Source organism: Neofelis nebulosa, chromosome 7 (genome assembly GCF_028018385.1).
Source record: "Neofelis nebulosa isolate mNeoNeb1 chromosome 7, mNeoNeb1.pri, whole genome shotgun sequence".
In the NCBI taxonomy this organism is placed as follows: Eukaryota; Metazoa; Chordata; class Mammalia; order Carnivora; family Felidae; genus Neofelis; species Neofelis nebulosa.
In genome coordinates, this window is record NC_080788.1 from 7,315,897 (window position 1) to 7,336,569 (window position 20,673).

Genomic DNA, 20,673 nt, shown 5'->3' on the forward strand with positions numbered 1-20,673 from the left:
TACGAACCGAACGAATGAATGAACCACTAGATGAAGAAGTGAAGGGCTCATAGGAGTTGCACTGTATTAAGTCTATTAAGTACCGAGACTTGTTCAAGCACTCATTTGGTTGAGCCGTGAGCCAGGACTCAAACCCAGGTCTCACCGCAAAATGCTCTTTTTTTTTTTTTTTTTTAAACATTTATTTATTTTGAGAGAGAGCTCGAGAGTGAGTGAGGGAGGGGGAGAGAGAGAGGGAGGGAAAATACCAAGCAGGCTCCGTGCTGCCAGCGCAGTGCCCAACATGGGGCTCGATCTCACCAACTGTGAGATCAGATCGTGACCTGAGCCAGAATCAAGAGTCGGATGCTTAACCCACTGAGCCACCCAGGTGCCTCCCCGCCCCCCAAAATCTTGTCTGTGTGCCTCTGCTGTGCTGATGTGCCAAGAGGCCGAGCCAGTACGGGGATGACAGAGCCTCTGCCCTCAGGGGACTCAGCACCCCGTGGACCGTGGGGCATGCTGTGTAGAAGCTTAATGATGAAGGTGCTTTGGGGACACAGTGCTTCGTGAGCTCCCACAAAGCTCTGGGAAGTCACCCAGAAGAGGGAGGGGACATTTCAGCCAGATCCTCCCATCATCCAGATCCCCCCGAGGTTCGAGGTTCGTCCACTTGGTTCTCCTCCATGGGGGTCCCGTAGGAGCACCTGGCCTGGGATGATGGGGTGATGCTGCCTGGTCTGACACAGTTCCTGTGGTCACAGAGCCCAGGAACCCCCTGGGAAACCGGAGCCCCCTCCAGGCAGCGTTTCCTGCACTCTCCCTCCCGCCTCCCCCCTTCCAGCAGCTGTCCTTCCATTAGGCATGCTTTACTCTGAACCCCTAGGGGCAGGGCTCTTTCCTCACCCACTCCTGTAGTGCCCTGCCTCGCCCCACTACTGGGGCCCCACATGCCGCCTGCAGACGGAAATGCCCCAGAGCTGTCCTTGTTCAGCTGCTCAAACATCGGTTAGTTTCCTGACAGCTAACATTGATCGAGCACTTGACGTGCTCCCGTGTTCGCTTGGCTGCTCTATCTCAACCCTCACTTCCGCCACCCTCACCCCTTCATGGAGATGCTGCTGTTATTTCCATTTCACAGATGAAGTCACAGAGGCAGAGAGAGAAGGCAGCCGCTGCTTGCATCGCACAGATTAAAGGGGCGGTGCTGAGCCTGATGGCAGGTGGTTGACTCGGTCATCAGACTTTCTGTACTGCCTCCCACGGGTGCAGGGGAGTGGCCCGGGGGCCTGGGGGCGGACTCAGGAGGGACAGATGTGAGGACATTCTGGACATAGCTCCGCCTCCTGCACTTATGCTCACTCTGGAGCCAGAGTGTAGGCACATCCCCATGAGGTCCTTCTGCTCCCATCCTTGGGTGGGGGTCCAGGCAGACCCCTTACACCCATCTTGTGGTACCCGAGAGCTGACGTCCCCAGGTTTGCCCTCCTGTGAAGGTTCTGTGCTCCAGACCTTTCCTGACCCATCCTCCACCCCTGCCAGAGCTTCTCTGGCTTCCCAAGGTGCTCTCCGCACAGGGATGTATTAAAGACGTCTGTCTGTCCTTCTTCCCCATGTGGGGCGTCGTGGACACATGGCATTAAGACTGAGATGAGAGGGGTGCCTGGGTGGCACAGTCGGTTAAGCGTCCGACTTCAGCCAGGTCACGATCTCGCGGTCCGTGAGTTCGAGCCCCGCGTCAGGCTCTGGGCTGGGCTGATGGCCCAGAGCCTGGAGCCCGTTTCCGATTCTGTGTCTCCCTCTCTCTCTGACCCTTCCCCGTTCATGCTATGTCTCTCTCTGTCCCAAAAATAAATAAAAAAGTTGAAAAAAAAAAATTAAAAAAAATAAAAAATAAAAAGACTGAGATGAGAATTTTAATGATGACTTTTTTGGTGCAACTGGACTTTTAGTAGGGCCTTGTATCAACCACCCTAACGCTGACTCAAGCCTTCTAACTAGAGCTCTTTCCTCCAGGGCTCTGGAAGCTTCTGAGCTTCTGCTGCCCATCCTCTCCCCACCTCTCCTCCTGGCGAAGTGCGTGCCCAGGCGGCAGCCCAGCCCCAGCACGGGGGCTGAGCCCCCATCCCTGCCAGGCCCCCTGGGGAGCTGCCGGTTTGAGCCGGTTCCACCTTGGGAGCAACTCCTACTCTGCCTCAGATGTGTCAGGCGTCCAGGGACCACGGGACAGAACTTAAGCTCTTCCTTCTTCAAAACTGGGAGATTTCTGGCAACCTCAGGGAAGGATTTGATATTTTGTCTCCTGCTTTTCTTTAATAGCAAACGGATGGAAAATGCAGAAAACCCTGTGCTCAGCAAAACCTCCCTCTATAGGAAATAGCTGGAAACCGCGGTCCAAGATGAACACCAGGCCAGCTTAGGTGTTTCTTGGAGCCTCTGGCTTGGTTACATAATGCCCGATGGCCCAGCCCAGGCGAGCTGGTAGCCCTGGAGCTTGGCAAGCCCCCTTTACTCTGGGAGCCCCCTGCCCGGGGCTGGTCAGGCCCCTGGGAAGACACAGGCTTTCTCTGTGATTAACAGTGGGTCTGTTCAATACTGACTCCTCCCCCTTGCCCCTTCTCCCCTACCCCCCCGGCTCCTTTTTCATGGAAAAACAACAGTTTCCATGATGAGCTCAGTGTAGAGGCAGGAACTGAACCTGTCTGGGCCTTCATTTCCCCATTGGAGGGGTGTGGATGAAGTGACCTGTGGTTTTTGCTTGTAGCCAACATTCCATGATTCTATGGTTTTTCTCATGGAGGAAAGCTTCTCCCTGGTCTTGAGTCTGCAGACCACGACTGAGAGGGAAGGTTTCCAGGTAGAGCCATCGAGCCCCCTCCTGGTTGGGCTGTGACTAATCCTGTCCTCTTCCCCACCTAGCAACAATGCACACATACACACAGGGTATCAAACAAGCATGCCTCACGTGGGTTTCTTTCATTCATTCATCCATGCATCCGTCCACCCACCCGTTCACTCACTCATTCGTTTGTTCCGTGACTGCTCATTGAGCCCCCACTGGGTCCCATAGACACGAAGGAGATGGGATCCCCTCCCTGCCCTTGAACTCCTAGTCTGCGAGGAGAGGGGTGGCACGTAGGTCAGATAGGACAAGGCCGAATGACAGGTCTCAGGTAGAGGTCTGGCAGGGAGTTGTGAAGACAAGAAGTATCCACAGCATCCTGGACGTGTCTCCACCTTCAATCTGTGCTTGTTCACACTAGACCCAGAGTGTAGACAAGCCTGTGAGGTGCTCTCAACACTTTGGAGATGACGTCTCTAATCCTGTGCCCACGACCTAGGAATGTTATCAAGTTGCTGATTCTTTTCTTGAGCCCAGCACACAAAGTCAAGGCTCAGGACTCTAAGATGAGACAGGGGAAGACGAGCACCCGGGCCTCCTTGTAGAATTCCAGAGCCGATATTGTCATTTCCTTCAACCTCCTCTTGAAGGCAAGGAAACTGAGGCATGGATCGGTCAAGTCACCTGCTCCGTGTTCCCCAGCTGGGAAGAGGCTGAGCTGCAGGAGCGTGGCCAGGCCTGCTGACTCCGGGCTGGTCTCTGGCAGGCTCCAGTTCAGGCACACTGCTGTAACTGCTTATACCCCTCCACCCCTTCCTAGAACTTTCCCTGGGAGATCCTGAATCAGACTGCCTGGCCACAGCAAATGCTGCTGTGCTAGCAGACGGGGGTGAGCTCATCCCCCGAGGTGGTGTGGCAGGATCGCGGTGGCAGCCTGGGCTTCTGCTCCCGTCTGAAATCATGGATGAAAATAGCTTGCCTGCGGTCTATTGATACTCAATACTCTATCATCAGATTGAGGAAGTCAATTAAAAGTGTCCCGTTCCTCCCACCCCCACGCCGGGGGCCTGGGAACTGCACAGAAGCCAGAGACCAGTGACCAACAGGCCCTAAGTTCCCCTTCACAACTCCATCAAAGCCAGGGGCTGCAGGCCGGACCTAGGCATTCTCCAGACCACATGAGGCGGCTCCCGGGGACTGGCGACAGGAACCCAGCTCTCCAGTCTGGAGAATGGGCTCAGGCTCAGGTTGCAGGAACATCTGGTCCTCCTGGAAAATGCAGCGGAAACAGCTCAGGATGGGAGGGCCCTGGGATTGCCCTGAGACTTCCTGTGGGCAATGGGGCAGAGGCCAGGAGACCAGGCTGGTAGGAGTTGGGAGTGACTGTGACCGGTTCCAAATAGGACCTCAGAGACACTGGTTAATGTTCAGACCAGGCCAGAGATACGAGTGTCCAGGGGAATGCAACTCCTTTCCTTCCACGTGTGATATGTGAAGAAGTGGGCCCCCTTCTCTCCAACTCCATTGCTGACCCGGGCTAACCGACAGGGCTCTTCGAGCCCCACCCCCACTGAAATCTCACTGGGCCCCTTCTGTGACACAGCCCGGCCCTCTGGGGGCTTTGTCTTAATGCAGCTCCACGTTAGGGTTCAGCCCTCTCCCCTCCACCTCTGCCTCCACAGCCCTTCCCCTTTCTAGGCCCGGGGGTTCCAGCTTCCCTCCTCTGGCTGGTGATGGCTGAGACAGCACAGGGATAAAATGCTAGCCCAGCACTTTTTTCCCACTTGAGCATCCCAACGTCAGCATCACCTGGAGGGATTGTTAAAACCGAGCGCTGGGCCCTACCTCCAGAGTTTCTGACTCAGTAGATCAGAACACGCATTTTGAACAAGTTCCCAAGTGACACTAATGCTGCTGGTCCAGGACCCCACTTTGAGGGCCACTGTGCCAGGCAGTGACTACATGAGAAGCGGAGCAGCTTTAGCTGATGGGACCAGGGAAGCCCCCATTGGCCCCCACCAGGAGGTGACATTGAGCTGGGGCATGAATGACAAGGAAGGGCCAGTCATGCCAACTCTAGGGGTTCCTAAACTCTCCTGTGCCACAGGCACCGGGGCAGTTTAGTGAAGCCTATGGAGCCCTTCCCAAAGTGATGTTTTTAAACGCATAGCATAATACACACAGGGTTACACAGGGAAATGATTAAATAGAAAGCCAGCTCAACCCATAGACCCCCTGATTAAGAGCCCCTAGGGAAGGAGTGCTTGGGGGAGAGGGAACAATCGATACAAAGGCCTTGGGGTGAATTTGACAAGTTGGAGGACAAGACAGGGTCCTGGGTTCAGTGGGTGGAGGGGGGGCAAATGCAGGGGCCTGTGGCCGAGTGGCTGGCTGTACAGGCTGTACTGGGGCTTTTAAACAGGGTGTATGGAGATCAGATCTCTGTTGTATTTTTTTAACGTTTATTTATTTATTTTGAGAGAATGAGAGCATGCGCAGGGGAGTGGCAGAGAGAGCGGGAGAGAAAGAATCCCAAGCGCGCTGTTAGCACAGAGCCTGACGTGGGGCTCGGCCCCACCAGCTGAGAGATGATGACCTGAGCAAATTCAGAGTCTGTCGTTCAACCTAGTGAGCCACCCAGGCGCCCCTGACGGGATCTCTTATCTTAAAAGACAGCTTTGGCTGCTGGTTGGAGAATGAGATGTTAGAGCCAGACACAGGCAGAGGACCCTCGAGGGGCTGTGGCCAGCCTCCCGGTGATGCACAGGAGCGAGTCCCCGACTCCAGCAGAAGGACTAGAGTCTGCAGAGTCAAGCGGGGTCTGGGAAGCACAGCGGAGTGAATTGTCTGCGCGCTGGACAGGGATCAGAGACAAGGGAGGCCACGGATTTGCAGTTAGAGCCCAGAGCTGACTCTGTTCTTAATTCATCCTGTGACCTTGGGCCAACTGCTTCCCCGCCTTGGTCCCCAGGCTCCGGCGGGTGGAGGGAGGGGTGGACCGACTCTAATTGCGAGGCTGTAAAGTGTTTGGTGCGGGACTGGCGACCCCTCTGGCTGAGAAGTGCCGTTTGCCAGGGGAGGGTGATGCCCAAGGCGGCGGGCGCCCCTGTGGCTGCCCAGCCGGGCCTGCGGACCGCTCCGAGGGCGGCGGCGGCGGCGGCGGCGGCGGCGGCGGGGAAGGCGGCCCCTGGGGCCGCCAGGTGGCGAGGCGGCGGGGCGGCGAGGCGCCTCCGCTCTGCTGCCGGCGGCGCCCGCCCAGGGCAGTGGGAACCCGGGGGAGGCGCCGGCGGGCGTGGGGGCGGGACTAGCGTCAGTCACCGCCTCCTCCTCCCCCTCCTCCCTCTCCTCCCCCCTCCTCCCTCTCCTCCCCCCTCCTCCCTCTCCTCCCTCTCCTCCCTCTCCTCCCTGTCCTCCTCCCAGTACCTCCTCCCCGCCTCCCTCCTCCTTACCCCCTCCCCATATCTTCCTCCTCCCCCCCTCCCCCTGCCCTTCCCACCCCCCAATCTCCCGTTCCCCCTCTACTCTTCCCTATCTCCCTTCCCTCAGAGCAGCTGGAAAACAGGGACAGCACAGAGGCAGGCCAGTGCTCAAGAGAAAGAGCTGCTGCTTCTCACTGCCTGACCCTCCCACTCACCCCTGCCCCTGCTCTCTGGGTCCAGGACTAGATGCCTGGAGGAGGGGCCTTCCCCTACCCACTGGACACCTGTTGGCCTCCTGCAGAGAAATGCCTCCCCCCATCCCACTTCGTTGCCACAGCCCCTCATTCCCGCGCTCGGATCCTAGGAGGCTCTGGCCTTTATTCAGTCAACAAACTTTACTGAAAAACTCCTTGCTGGCTCTGGGCCAGGCCCTAACACAAATTAAAATCCAGTCCTTGCCATGGAAGAGCACCCCTCTGGTGGTGGAGACAGAAATGCATAGTAGCATGAATTCAGCACCCATTGTTTGCCAGGTCTGTTAAGATCAGGAGGAGACAGATACCATACAGGGTAGACAAAGAGAATAGATGAGTGAAATTTACATTTGCATTTATGTAAAACCCTAAAGAGGTAAATCTCTTAGAATACACAGATCGCTTACAAAACCTACCAGCACGGCTACAATTTCAAAAACTGAAAATGTCAAGTATTGGCAGAGACGAGCAACCGGAATTCTCATACGCTGCTGGTACAACACGCTGCAAACACTTTAGAAAAATGTTTGGCCAGTGCCCGTTAGAGCTAAGCCTGCAAAATCCCCATGATGCAACAGCTCCACTCCCAACTGCACTGAGGGCTTCCATCCACCGAAAGACATGTTCAGTCATGTTCATGGTCATAGAAGCTTTATCCATGTATCCTAGCCCCAAACTCAGACAACCCAAATGTTCATCAACGAAGAAATACATAAATGGGGGTGTAGGCACATAGTAGAGTATTGTGCATCAATGAAAAAGAATGCCCTAGTGTTGCAAACACAGCCTAGGTGGACCTCACAGATAATATGGAGTGAAAAAAGCCAGACACGAAGGGGAACATACTGTATGACCCCATCCATATGAAGTTTTAGGACAGGAAAGCTGATCTAAAGGGACAGAGATCAGAATAGTGGTTACGTTAAGAAGTTACTGACTGGGGCGCCTGGGTGGCTCAGTTGGTTGGGTGGCCACCTATGGCTCAGGTCATGATCTCGTGGTCTGTGAGTTCGAACCCCGAATCGGGCTCTGTGCTGACAGCTCAGAGCCTGGAGCCTACTTTGTATTTTGTGCCTCCCTCTCTCTCTGCCCCTTCCCTGCTTGGTCTCTCTCTCTCTCTCTCTCTCTCTCTCTCTCAAAAATAATCTTCGAAAAAAAAATTTTTTTTAATAAAAAGAGAAGTTACTGACTGTGGGAACACAGAGAGCCTTTGTGGGGGCTAGAAATGCTCTAAATCTTGATCTGAGCAGGCGTTACACTAGTGTAAGCATGTGTAAAACAGAGCAAACCCCACACTGAAGATCTCTCGCTTCAATTTATGTACGTTATATCTCAATTCAAACAAAACAGAGAGCTCCTGCCAATCCACAAGGGAAAGTTAGGAAGTACAAATGTTTTATGGCCAAAGAGTGTAAATTGGTCATTCGCAGAAAGAGAAGTGCTAAGCGCTAGCAAATATTTGAAAAGACGCCCAATCTCATTAGTAGTTAGAGAAATATATACCGAAACACCCTATCAGGCGACACCCGTTAGAATGACAAAGATTAGCAAAGTGGACAGTACCAAGTGCCAGCCAGGATGTGGGGTGGCTGGGGGTTGGCGCGTGACTGGAGGGCGTGTAATTAGCTGGCTCAGGCAAAGGGGGAGCGGTCAAGTCGGCCACCCTTGGTGATACCATGTAAGTTGCACACCTTGGGACTCAGAGAGCCACTCTTCGTGTTTGTGCAGGTTGGCAAGGGGGTCAGAGGGACAACATGGTCACTGGGGCGTTATTTATGGGAATGCTGCTCTGAACTCAACCTTGGTGTTCATCAAAGGGAGGGCTCTGTCAGGTGATGGGACACACAGCAGGTGTGGGATGCTGAACAGCAGTTAGAAGCAATGAACTTCTGACTGCAGAATGTGCATACGTAGATCTCAAAAAATAGAATCAACTGAAACAAGAAACAGAACTAGATTTCCAGCATAGTACTGTGCATGTAAGTTAACACCCCCCACACAAACACACACAATAACTCTGCATATTTTATGAGAATATGTGCATACTTAAGGGCATATGGTAAACATCCGAGTGGATGCTTAAAGGAGTGTGAGAGTAAAGATTGGGAATGAAGGAGAAAGATAAAACACGATCCAACCATCCTACTTCAAGAAATAAAAGCATATGTCTACACCAAGATTTCAATATGCATGTTCCTGGAGGTTTGTTTGTAATAGCTCCAAACTGGAAACAACCCAAATATCCATCAATAGATAAATGGATGAACAGATTATGCTCTAACCAGACAATGGAATACGACTCTACAATTAAAGAGGGAAAAAAACACCGATATACACAACAATGCACTTGTATAAACTCCTAGAAAATGCAAACTAGTCTATAATGACAGAAAGCAGATGAGTGGTTGCATCCAGAAAGCAGAGGGTAGGGAGAGGGGAGAGGTGGTAGGCAGGGACTACCAAAGGGCTCAAGGAAATTTTGGGGAGGTGACAGACTTGTGCATTGTCTTGATTAAGGGGCTGGTTTCTCAGATGTGTACACCTGCGAAAGCTCATCAAATTGCACACTTTATGTGCAATTTGTTTCATGTCGATAGATTGAGCACTTTGCATTAACTGATGATGATAATATACCTTCAACTAAAGGGTGTGATTAACCCAGCTTGTTGCCACTGAAATTAATAGCTAACAAAAAAACAGGGGTGCCTGGGTGGCTCAGTCGGTTGAGCATCCGACTCTTGATTTCAGCTCAGGCCTTGATCACAGGGTCGTGGATGGAGCCCTGAGTCAGGCTCGGTGCCGGGCATGGATCTTGCTTCAGATTCTCTCTCCCTCTCCCTCCACCCCTCTCCCTCTTGCTCACTCTCTCTCAAAAAAAATTAAATTAATATAATTAAAAAAATAAAAGCTAACGAAAGCCAAAAACAAAGAAAAAATAAAGCTTAGATGGTTAAATGACATGCCCAGGCCTCACAGCTGGGATGCGGACTCCTAGACGGTCACGATGACACTGAGTCAGAACTTGCACCAGTTCAAGGTGTTCTGCAGGCACCTGTACTTGGTGGAAGCGTTCACCCAAGCCCTAGGGTCATCTCTAGGAAAGGCCCTGGGCACTCAGAGGTGGGGGGTGGGGCAAGGCTGTAACCTCTAGGCCCTCCCACCCAGATGGGGAGAGGCCCTTGGACAGATGGTCGCAAAGCTAGGTGAAGTCAGGGAAGGCTTCCTGTAAGAGGTGATGCTTGAGTTCAGAGGTGTTTGGGCCAGAGTAAACACTTGCTGGGTATTATCTGTTTATTATCATGGCTTCCCATGATCTTAGAGAAAGGAAAGTAGAAAGAAAAGAGGGAGTTCCAGAAAGAGGGGCTTGGCGGGTGGGTGTGTCAGAGAGCCGAGGTAGGCGTGTTGATTTGGTTTGGCTGTGGCCAGGGAATAGGGCAGATTACAGGGGAAGTCTTCCCAGGGCTGATTGACATCCCCCTGAAAGTAAGCCTCCCTAAAGACATGGGGACACAGGACAGTTCTGGGCTTGGTGTGATAAAGGGCCCCCCTTCACCATGGTTGGAGCTTTGCATGGCCCACCGAGAGTCTCAAGAGTAACCCTAAGTAAGTGCCCACGTCTTCAGTCCTGAGGAACGTAATCTGCTGGTGCTTTAATCCATCAAGAAAGAGTGTCCTCGCTGCGTCTCTGTGACACACAGTAGGAAATCCGTAAATGTTAGGTTCCTCTCTTGCCTCCGTCCTTTCTGCAGACACTTACGGGCTCTGCTCGGCACCTACCCACAGGGCCACTGTCCATACCAGGCCGTGACCAGGGCAGGTGGCCCCTGAGTCTCGGGAAGGGTTGGGCAAGGGCTCAGGAGGACAGCCCCTCAGCCATGTGGAGGGGAGGGGGCTGTTCTTGGTTCTCTGCCATGAAAAAGCCCCATTGTGGGGTCTTTGAGGGAGAATATATTTATTTTGTTTCCTGAGCTGTGTGAACGGTGCACTGTGCCACCAGGATTGAGAAGGCTCTGTGTGGCTGGGGAGGGATTACGTCCCCCTCCTGGGTGGTGTGACAGAAAAAAGGCCCCATTCAGTCAGGACTGACTGCCCACGGCAGCCCTCCACTCCTGCGTTGTCCCTGGGGGCTGCCCGCTTTCCCTCTCTCTGTCTGAGGTAGGGGCTCGGGGCTGGGTGTGTACGTGGGGGCTGGGAGGCACCCCTCTTCGCCTGGAGGTGGAACCCACCCCCCCCCCCCCCAGGGCTGTGCTTCTCAGAGGCGGAGCCGACCGAGGGGGCGGCGCTGGGACTCCAGAGAGCTGTTTGGTCCCTGTCCCACATTCTGGAAGGACTTCACGTTTCTACCTGAGATGTTACCTTGGAGGGAGGTTTCACACCCAGCCCCAGAGATTGGCCGAAGGAGACCTTCACCGTACAGCTTCAAATGCATGTTCTGAATTTGCGTATAACTCACTTCTGTGATGATTTTGTGAATAGCACAGCCATGTTGCATTATATTTGGGGAGTGTGCGTGTGTGTAGAGTATTAATTTGTTCACAGGAAATGTTTTGAACACACCTCGATTTTTGTAACCCTGTTCTGGCATTTCTCTGTTTTTTTAGTACACTGGGAGCCTCAGTCCCTGAACACGGACCTAGATTTTCTGGACCTGAGGGCCCTTGGCAGAGGGAGCCCGCATCTTGAGCACGTCTGGACACGAGGGGTGAGGTGAGCGGGCAGGGTGCCTGTGTCTCCGGCAGTGGTGGGAACATTGGGTGGTAGGAGCTGCGTCCTGGCCAGGCATCCTGCCAGTAGGCAGAGAGGCCAGGAAGGGGGTCCTTCCTCCAAATTGGCTGGCTCCCCAGATGATCGGGCCCTTGGTAGGGAACACGAAGTTCAAGTCCTTGCTGGGCTGTTCCTGGCCTCTCCCGTTGTGCCAGGCTCTCAGGTCAAGCATGGGCTGCCTGTCACTGGACGCGCTCCCCACCTCTGCTCAGGGCCCCCACCCGGTTCTCTACTATTCTGTATTCACACTGTCTGCCTGGCTCCACTAGCCAAACCTGTGTGACCCCGAATTTGAGGGGCAGAAACTAGAGCCCCCAGCTACCATGGGTAGCTCATTGTCACCATCCCGCCCACTGGGCCGGCCCTCTGCCTTCTAGTTCCAGTCCTGTCCCTGCCTCACTAAGTGACCTCGGGAATTCACCAAGCTGTGGTTTTCTCATCTGCACAGCAGAGGATTACATCGGTTGGTGTCCGAGGGCCCTCTCAGCTCCGATTTTCTGTAAGCCTTGGAATCTGGATGCACATGTAACTGGGATCAGATGGAAAATCTTTACGTGAGCGCGGGGAGGGTCACGAGCAGCTGGGAGCACATGACAGCTCCACGTGCCCCAACACGGCTTGAAAGGGGTTTTCCCCTGGCCATTTGCATCCATGCTCCTGGGGAGGTTAAGGATGTTTGGCTAATATACAGCCCTCCTCATCCCTTCTCCTCTTGGAAAAGAGCCATGGAGGAGGGCTCAATGCTGGCATTTGGAGCAGAGGTGGGTAGTGGAGAGAGGAAGCAGAGGAGGGAAGGCATTGGGGCTGGGCTGCATGGGAAGGGGCCCTGCTCAGCCCTGGGGAGCCTTTTGCTCCCAACTGCCTATCCTGTAGTAAGGTCTGATTTCGGGTTATGGCCCAATCTCAGGGGAGAGAGGCCTCCCTCACAGAGGAGCAAGAGGGCCATTTGCTGTCGAGCAAATCACCTCTGTGGGTAGGGTGGCCTGGCACATGCTCTTGGGCTTGATCTTGTACTCAAGGGTGAAAGGAAGGTGGGGGCCTTTGAGAGGCCGGGATCACCCAGGTTGGGCCGAGCCTAGACGCCTGGTGGATGAGTGTGCCAGCAGTCGTAGCGAGGTGTGACGTCACCCCGGGCTTGGGGAACAGGGCCCTGGCTTCCCCAGAACTTGACCTAGTCATCCCAGAGTAGGCTGGAGTGTTCTTGAAGGACGAAGGATGGATTCATGGATAGATGGATGGATAAAATTAACCGAGCGTAAGGAAGGAATCCCTAACGATGTTCTGTAGATGTCTAAGACCTACAGTGAGAGGGGAAAGCAAAACTTTATCTCAGTGTTCTGAGCCGCACGGACTTAGAGGAACGGATGCTGGTTGGGGTTGTGGAAAGGACGCGCAGGTTTGGCGTGGAGGAGAGTAGGGTCTGGAAAGGGTGACATGATTCGAGACCTACTGAGTTTGGAGCAAGGGAAGCAGAGCCAAGTGGAATAAGGGGCCCTTGTCGATTTGGAAATTTCGGACATAGAGGTGACAGCAGAGGTTCTGTGAGTGGGTGGGTCCTCAAGGGGAGACACTGAGGTGAGAAGACCATGAAGGAAGCTCGAGTTCATACCCGCTGGTTTACAGATGGGCAAACTGAGCTGTGGAACTTGTCTTTCATCCACCTAGCCACCCATGCACTCATCCACTCAACTAGTTAGTCATTCATTCATTCATTCATTCATTCATTCTTTTTAAATGCTTATTTCCTTATTTTTGAGACAGAGAGAGTGCGCACGTGCACACACAAGCAGGGGAGCGGCAGAGAGTCAGAGAGGGAGACACAGAATCCAAAGCAGGCTCCAGGCTGTCAGTGCAGAGCCCGATACAGGGCCTGAACCCACGAACCGTGAGATCGTGACCTGAGCTGAAGTCCTCAGCTGGCCTGATCGAGACCTGAGCTCAACCACCTGAGCCCCCCAGACACGCCCAGCAAGTTATTTATTGAGCAGCCACAGTGTGTAAGGTGACATTCCTGAAGATGTTCGTGGTTGAGGGACCAATAAGCAACAGTCGGCAAGGGGGTGGCGGAGAGAGACGCACCCCGGGAACCAAGGAAGGAGAACGTTTTAAGAAAATCAATAACATCCAATCTCGTGGAGCTCAAAGAGCAGGAAAGCAAGTTGGATTTTCTCTTTGGTGGCTCCTGGGAGAAAATTTTAGTAGACCTTTGGCAAGAGCTAAGGACGGATTGTCTGTGCTCCTGGAAGACAGACAGGAATGCCTCTGGCTTCTGCATCGTGCTTTGCAGAGGTGAAACATTATTTCTGTACAGCCGGCACATTCACCAGTTACAGAAATACTGCCTGCGATGTCCACATAGGATTCCATCAGGACAGAGTTCCCCCAAATAGAGCACGTGCTCTGTCATGTACCATCTAGTCATTAACGAGCGGTATCACGGTGCGTTGGGAAAAGCCCAGTGCCAGGTGTCAGAAGATCTGCTTTCTGATCCTGCCTCTGATCCAGCCAAGTGGATTTTCTCAGATCTTTCAGCTGGAGCTCGTATCCCATGACCAGCGATGTCACTTACCACGTCTTATCTGCTATTGCCATTTGCACTGGACTCCCCGCAAACATGTTACCTTGCATATGGTGGCCGTTCAGTAAATACCTCTGTTGAGTGAATGGGTGGATGGATGGCGAGGTGGATGAACAGGTTCTGAGGCTCAGTTTGTACATCTCCAAACAGAGGATATGAATCCAAGCTTCCTGAGGCTCCTTCCATGTCCAATCATCTATGACTATACATATATATTTTTTGTCACAAACAGTGTTCTTCCAAAGTTGCTTAGGGCTGGCCCATCTGGGCCAATTAGGCTTTTGTAGATTATTTAATCTCCTTGAGGGTAGAGACTGTGCCATTTATTGTCACAGCTCCAAAGCCTCATTTCCATGACCAGAAATATAAGCTCTTAGCAGATAAACGCTAAGTATTCACTGAATGAAAAAGCCAGTCACTTCCAACCATACTTTGATCCTCCAGAGACACATTCAAGGCTACGCGGCACGTAGTTCTCATGGTAGACAACGTGCCATCGTGTTGCCGGCCGATCGAGGATTATCCTGATGACAGGACAGGATGTGTCCCGTGGCCAGTTTCTGGTGTGATGTCTGCATGTGGCCTTGTAACTTCAAGCCTGGGCTTGTCCCTACATCCATCAGCCGTCAACACAGAATCAGGAAGCACCACGTCCAGGCCCCAGCCCCAGTGCAGAGGGGATGCTGACAACTTGGAAAGCATCCAGAGGCAAGTGGCCAGGATGGTGAAGTGTCTGGAAATGACCATGAAGTGAAGAGTCATTAAAAGAACTGGAGGAACAAGCCAGAAGGGAGGGAAACATCATAGCTGCTGAGAATACTTGAAGGGTTGTTACTAAGGGTATTGTCCAAGCCAACTTGGACGAGAGTTTGTAGTTTTTCCCCTGCAGGGGCCTCCTGAAAACAGACCTGCCCCTGGGATGCAAAGTTGGTTACAGGGAGGCCGTTTTCGGCTCCATGTAAGAACTTCAGAAGATTTTTCTCATCCAAAGTAGATGAACACAGAATTGACTGCCCAGTAAGGTGGAGAATGGATGCCATCAGCCCAGGATGAAGGAAAGCAGATTGCCTGCCATAGATCGGGTGGTTGTACTAGGTGGCTCGTGAGGTCTCTTTCAGTGTGGAGACCCCAGGATTCTAGAGAATTTAGCACCGGAGTACAGAGAAAGCTCCTTGCTTTGTCAATTTAGAAACTGCCCTCTGGTCCTGGTTGTGGTTCATCTCATTCCTGGCTGGTGTCCTCGAAACACATTTCTGTATTCGGCGGTTTTGGCCTTCCAGCTGAAATGACTATAAACCGCTCTCCTCTCTGTCTTTACAAAAAAAAAAAAAAAAAAAGACTTTTTCTTTTCCAAATAAATAGCTTAGGAGGTCTCAGGAAGACTGGACCCAAATGGAGAAATTCCATGAAAAATCATTAAATAATTAAACAAACAAACAAATAAGCAATAAACCTCCAAGCCAAAATTATATGGCCAAATTCAATTTGCCCAGCTGTCCAGAAAACAGAGCTTTTGTCCGTCTGTCTTCAAGATCTCTTCAAGGATGATGGATTTGCCTGACCCAAGATTGGAGCCATTAAATTCAAGTCTGGGGATGGGTAGGTGGGAAACCCTCTGATGATCTGACTTCCCGAAGGTGGATGGAGGGGGAGAAACGTGGTCTCCGTGGCAACTCCATCGGGTAACCAAAACAGCCTCTTTTCACCCGGAGCCAAGTCTTCGAACAGCCCCTCAGCCTGAGGTTTGAACATCGGGGCCTCCTATCTGGTGGTTGGTGATGTCACTGGAGCCTCTGATGGAGTGAGTTTCTTGGAATTATGCAGAGTGTGGCCCATAAAAAAGAAATTAATCTATCAGCTGCAAGGCCTAAAATAAAAACTGATTCACAACCACTTTGTTTGTGACAATCCCACGCCGACCAGAAGTCGCCCCGGCTCCCCCGCCCAGGGCTCTATTGGGTTTTCTTTTCATAGTAGGCATAAACTGTCAGAGTCAGAATGGCTCCCTGGGATCGTCCAACCCCCTCATTTTACAGATGAGGTTTCGTTTGAAGCTTAGTTCCAAGAGGGCTTGGCATCCAACAGGAAAGCGTTAACATTTTCCAGAAGCAGCCCTGGCCTCCCCACTGAAGGCTACTTTAACGTGTAAGCCCACGTCTTGTTTCAGTTAGCTCTGGTGCTCTGGGCACACTTACTGGAAAATGGGTGAGTGAGGGTTGAGGAAGTGATGTCACCGGAGACCCCAAGTACAATCCGGGCGGCGACGTGACGACGAGCCCTCGCTTGTCTGGTTAGCGACGGAGGGGCATGCAGGGTGCTTCTCCTGGAGCAGCTGGCTCTAAGTGGCAGCTACTCACTGGCCATCAGGGGCCACTATGGGAGAGGCATGTCAGTGGCAAGGCTCAGGTAGAGGTGGGAGCCTCTGTCTCCGCCAAACTGGGTACCAGACACAAGGGCGCCGCCTACTGACTGCAGAGATCAAGGGGCTCCTGGTTTGGATCCACTGTGGGCAAAGCGACTGTGGCTAACCTTGCTGGGCCACTTCTCCAGGGGTTTGAGCTGTTTGAAGAGGAGCCTTTTCACCAGCCCTATCCCCAACACCACCCTTCACCAACTGTGACTCATGCACCTGCTGAGTCTTGCGGTGGGGTTGGGGGGGGGGGGGGACTGGGTTCTCGTACACTGACTAGATGTCACAGAGGAAGGGCTCAGATTCCCTGGGATCGTGGGCTGTCTGTAAATCCACAGAGGACCCTGCCTGCATGGGTTTCTCGTGTGTGTGTGTGTGTGTGTGTGTGTGTGTGTGTGTGTGTGTGTGGTGTTTTGGAAGAAGGGAGGGGAGAAGGAGGGAGGATCAACTGTTGTGCTGACAATTGCAAGTCTGTTCTGAAGCCCAGAGGAAAAAATTAGTACAGACTAAAAGAAAGAAAATTTTAGGGTTTCCAAGAATACGTAAATAATTGCTGTTATTCCGGCCCTCAGATTGGAGGTTTGTTGGCTCAATGGCCTGGCATGAGTCCTTCACACCACACTTTGTCCTGGAGGCCAGGCTGGCTCTGTCATGCCCGCGAGGGATAGCCCAAGGGCATGGGGGTGTTCTGGGGGCCCTTCACAGTGAGGCAAAGGATTGAAACTTGGGGCTATCGGTGAGGTGGTGGGGGTGGCATCTCATTGTCAGAGGACGTGTCCATGGGCGTGGGGCACGTCAGACACACCACGGCTTTCCAAGGGGACCTTCCCTCAGGTGTGAATTCTCTATCATGCACATGCCGGACCTTATTACCCAGTAAGATGTCCGTGCACCTCTAAGGAGGCTGCGAATGCCCTTGTCACTTGGGGACCACCTCATCTTGCATCACGTTGCCCTGGGTTGAGCTGGATGCCTGGTGCTTCCCGGATCCCCGAGGGTCTCCTCTGCCCATTGTACCCGCAGAGGGGTTGAGGGTGCTTTGTCTGTGCACCTGTGGTTGGGACGTGATGGCTTTTTTTAGTCCAGATTTGTGCAGGGACCCCTTCCCGACACGTGCCAGGACGTCAGCTTCCTGGGAGAGTGGAAAGTGGAAAGTCTTTTCTGGAGCTCCTAGAGGTGCCAAAGCGGAAGGATCAGTGGGGCTGGACGCTGGAGGCCCTGGTTCCAGGTCCCAACTCTGCTATTAGATGGTTGTGTCCTCCTGAGTGGATTGTTGCATCCGTCCCAAAAGGACAGGGGCGGGACACAGCCCGGATCTTCGAACGCTGAAAGTTGTGACCCGTGAGCCGGGGTTCACGAAATCAATTTGGGCAGAATAAAGACAAGCAGCCCTTCTCTGGGTGGGGCTGACTGTGCGCTCTGGGAATTGACGCTTCCCTCTCGTGGGGACTCCTGCACCGGGGCTCCACAACCTTTCCTTTCTGAGTTTTGAAACGCCGCCTTTCCAGGAAGTAGGGCTCTTGAGCCACTGCCAGCCCCCCGAGTAACCTGAGTGCTTCCGGGGGACCCAACATGCCTCCTCTATACATTGCATCACAGATATCACAGATGATCTCCCACGGGTGGCCGAGGTAACCCGAGGTAACTTCCCCTGTTGCTAGGACACACACACACACAGGCTAAATCTCTCTCAGAACACCCTCATCTCCCCTACGTTACAGTCACTGTAAAGTTGAAATGGGTGACTCTCGTCTGTCACATTGTACTTACTGATAACAGATACGCGATGTGGCCACCGTAGATGAGTGTTTAGTGTTTGAGCTCAGGATCCCCCTCTCGCTTTTTGGAACACCCCTCATTGGATATCTGCCAATGAGGGGATAAAATCCCCAAGGCTTCTCTGTGAGTGAGCGTTGCTGCCCTGATTACAACTCAACAGTGGCTCCCACCAAGTCCCAAATGCTTAATGTAGCCCACAGGCTGCGAATGGCCTGTCCTTGCCAGATTCCGCACCTTGATCTCTCCCTCTCTCTCTCTCTCTCTCTTGCTCAGTTCTCCCTGGCCCTTTCCTTCTCCTGGTGGCCCCCAGCAGAGCCCTGGTTCAGAAAGTAACCCCCCCGTTTCCTCAGGATGCATACAGCAGACCACAGCCACCTCTCTGGGAAGTCTTTTAATCCAAATGTTGAAGAATAGAACAGCAATCCACCTTCCCCAAAGGTTCCAGTAGTTACTTTCTGGAGGGTCGCACGATGGGGTTTCCAAAACCACCTGAGTCACGTAAGGAAGGCGGGACCATGACGATGGTTGTGAGGCGTCATCAATAGGACTCAGACTCTTTGCCTGTCCTCATGAGGACTCTCCTGCCTGCTTGGAGGCCTCTGGCACTCGGGGGGGGGGGGAGCACCACAAGGGGGAGCCCTGAGTGTGAGCCCAGGACTCTGTTTACCCACACCGGAGGGGAAGGTAGTACAGGTAGTTCGCGGACCAGCTGACTTATTCCTCCAAGGCAAGCTTCCTAGGGCCCCTTGAAAGTCCTGGGGTGGATTATAGGAGGTCTATAAAGGCCCTGAGACTGAATGCAATATTTTTTAAAAAAAAATTTTTTTTTCAACGTTTTTTATTTATTTTGGGGACAGAGAGAGACAGAGCATGAACGGGGGAGGGGCAGAGAGAGAGGGAGACACAGAATCGGAAACAGGCTCCAGGCTCCGAGCCATCGGCCCAGAGCCTGACGCGGGGCTCGAACTCACGGACCGCGAGATCGTGACCTGGCTGAAGTCGGACGCTTAACCGACTGCGCCACCCAGGCGCCCCGAATGCAATATTTTTTTTTGGGGGGGTGTGCATGCATATTTCTGAAATGAGCGTTCACAGTCATATTCTCAAAGAGATTTTGAGAACAACAAAAGGTGAGGAGCTTCCAAGGGACCCTCTCAGAATTCCCAAACGAGCGGAGTTTCCTAATGTTACCGAACCAGACAGAGTAGGTCAAGGAGCATGGATTTAAGCTTCTGTCTGGGCTGGCCATCCCTTAGTGCCAGGAGAAGTGTTTGGGGAAATATTTGGTAGCCTCTCTGAGCATTTCTTCTCCCCAGATTGTCTCCTTCCTGGACTGCAGCCTCAGAGCACCCCTGGGCTGCGGGACCTCTCAAGCTTCAGTTCGTTTCTCTACCTTACACCCTACCATGGGTCTCCCGTCACGTACTTCCCCGGGTGGGCTCTGTGCAACGTCAGTCCAAGTGGGGCTTGCAGATTCGTGCTGGTGGCAGACTGTTCCTGGTCCACAGTGAGATGAAGACAGAGAATCAGAGTAGACATTTAGAAACTTTTATAGCGACTGGACATTGTCACAAGGTCCAAGAGAATGACCAGAGTCAGCAAATGTGGCTTGGAGTTGTGTTTTGTGTGGGAGCGTGTTTGACGGAACAGCTGCCGGGATAGGAAAAGTAATTATCCCGATTAAGGAGACCGAGCCAGAATGTGAATCAATGCACTGCTTCCCTTCATGGAGAACATCTTGCCAAAAAAAAAAAAAAAAAAAAAAAAAATGGCAACACTAGACAGGCTTAGTGAAGAGAGAGAAAAGTATGAATTACAGAAAGGCCAACACATGAAGCTGAAAATTCTTGTCTTTATTATGTGATAGGAAGGGGGGTAGGTATAGACAACTACTATCACATACAGAGCAAAACGGTTACTAGGCAGAAGGTCCTGCAGAAATATTCAAACGACTGAGATTTCTGCAAGATACATTTTCCCCAACTTTTTAAATCTGTCAATTGGACAAGCAGATTTGCGTATTTCTCCAATATGCTCAGTATTTTGAGGACCTGAGGACTTCGTGTCAGAAAAGTATGTGTGTGCCATGCTTTTTATTAAAATGTTTTTCATGTTAAATCGTTTTTACTACGTTAGGCATGCTGTGCACATATGTCACATGAATCTTCCTGAAACTTTATTTTTTAAACCATGTCATTAACCTTCTCAGATATCTCAAACATTTGCAAAAGAGATAACATTCAAGTTTCTCCATGTGACAGTTAAGATCCCCTATAATTTGGGACTAACTCACTTTTCCAGGCTTAGTACTCACTGCTTTTTTAAAAAAGAAATAAAGGGGCACCTGGGTGGCTCAATCAGTTGTGCGTCCGACTTTGGCTCAAACTCTGTGAGTTTGAGCCCCGCGTCGGGCTCTGTGCTGACGGCTCGGAGCCTGGAGCCTGCTTCGGATTCTCCCTCTCTCTCTGCCCTCCCCACTCATGCACTGTCTCTGTCGCTCTCTCAAAAATAAACATTAAAAAAATAATAAATAAAAATTGTATATATTTAAGGGGTACAACATGATCACCTGCCATATAAATATGTAGTGACATGATTACTATGATCAAGCTACTATATCATGTCCCAGTTGTGTGTGTGTGTGTGTG

General features: G+C 52.3%; 1 long non-coding RNA gene across 2 annotated transcripts in view; it reads left to right on the plus strand.

Annotated features, from left to right (window-relative positions):
- Window positions 1–20,673, plus strand: part of LOC131516048 (uncharacterized) — a 139,423-nt gene that overhangs the window by 90,797 nt on the left and 27,953 nt on the right. For both annotated transcript variants that reach the window (XR_009263825.1, XR_009263826.1), the window contains exon 2: window positions 11,096–11,201. This is a non-coding gene — a long non-coding RNA (uncharacterized LOC131516048). The remainder of the gene's footprint in view (window positions 1–11,095; window positions 11,202–20,673) is intronic.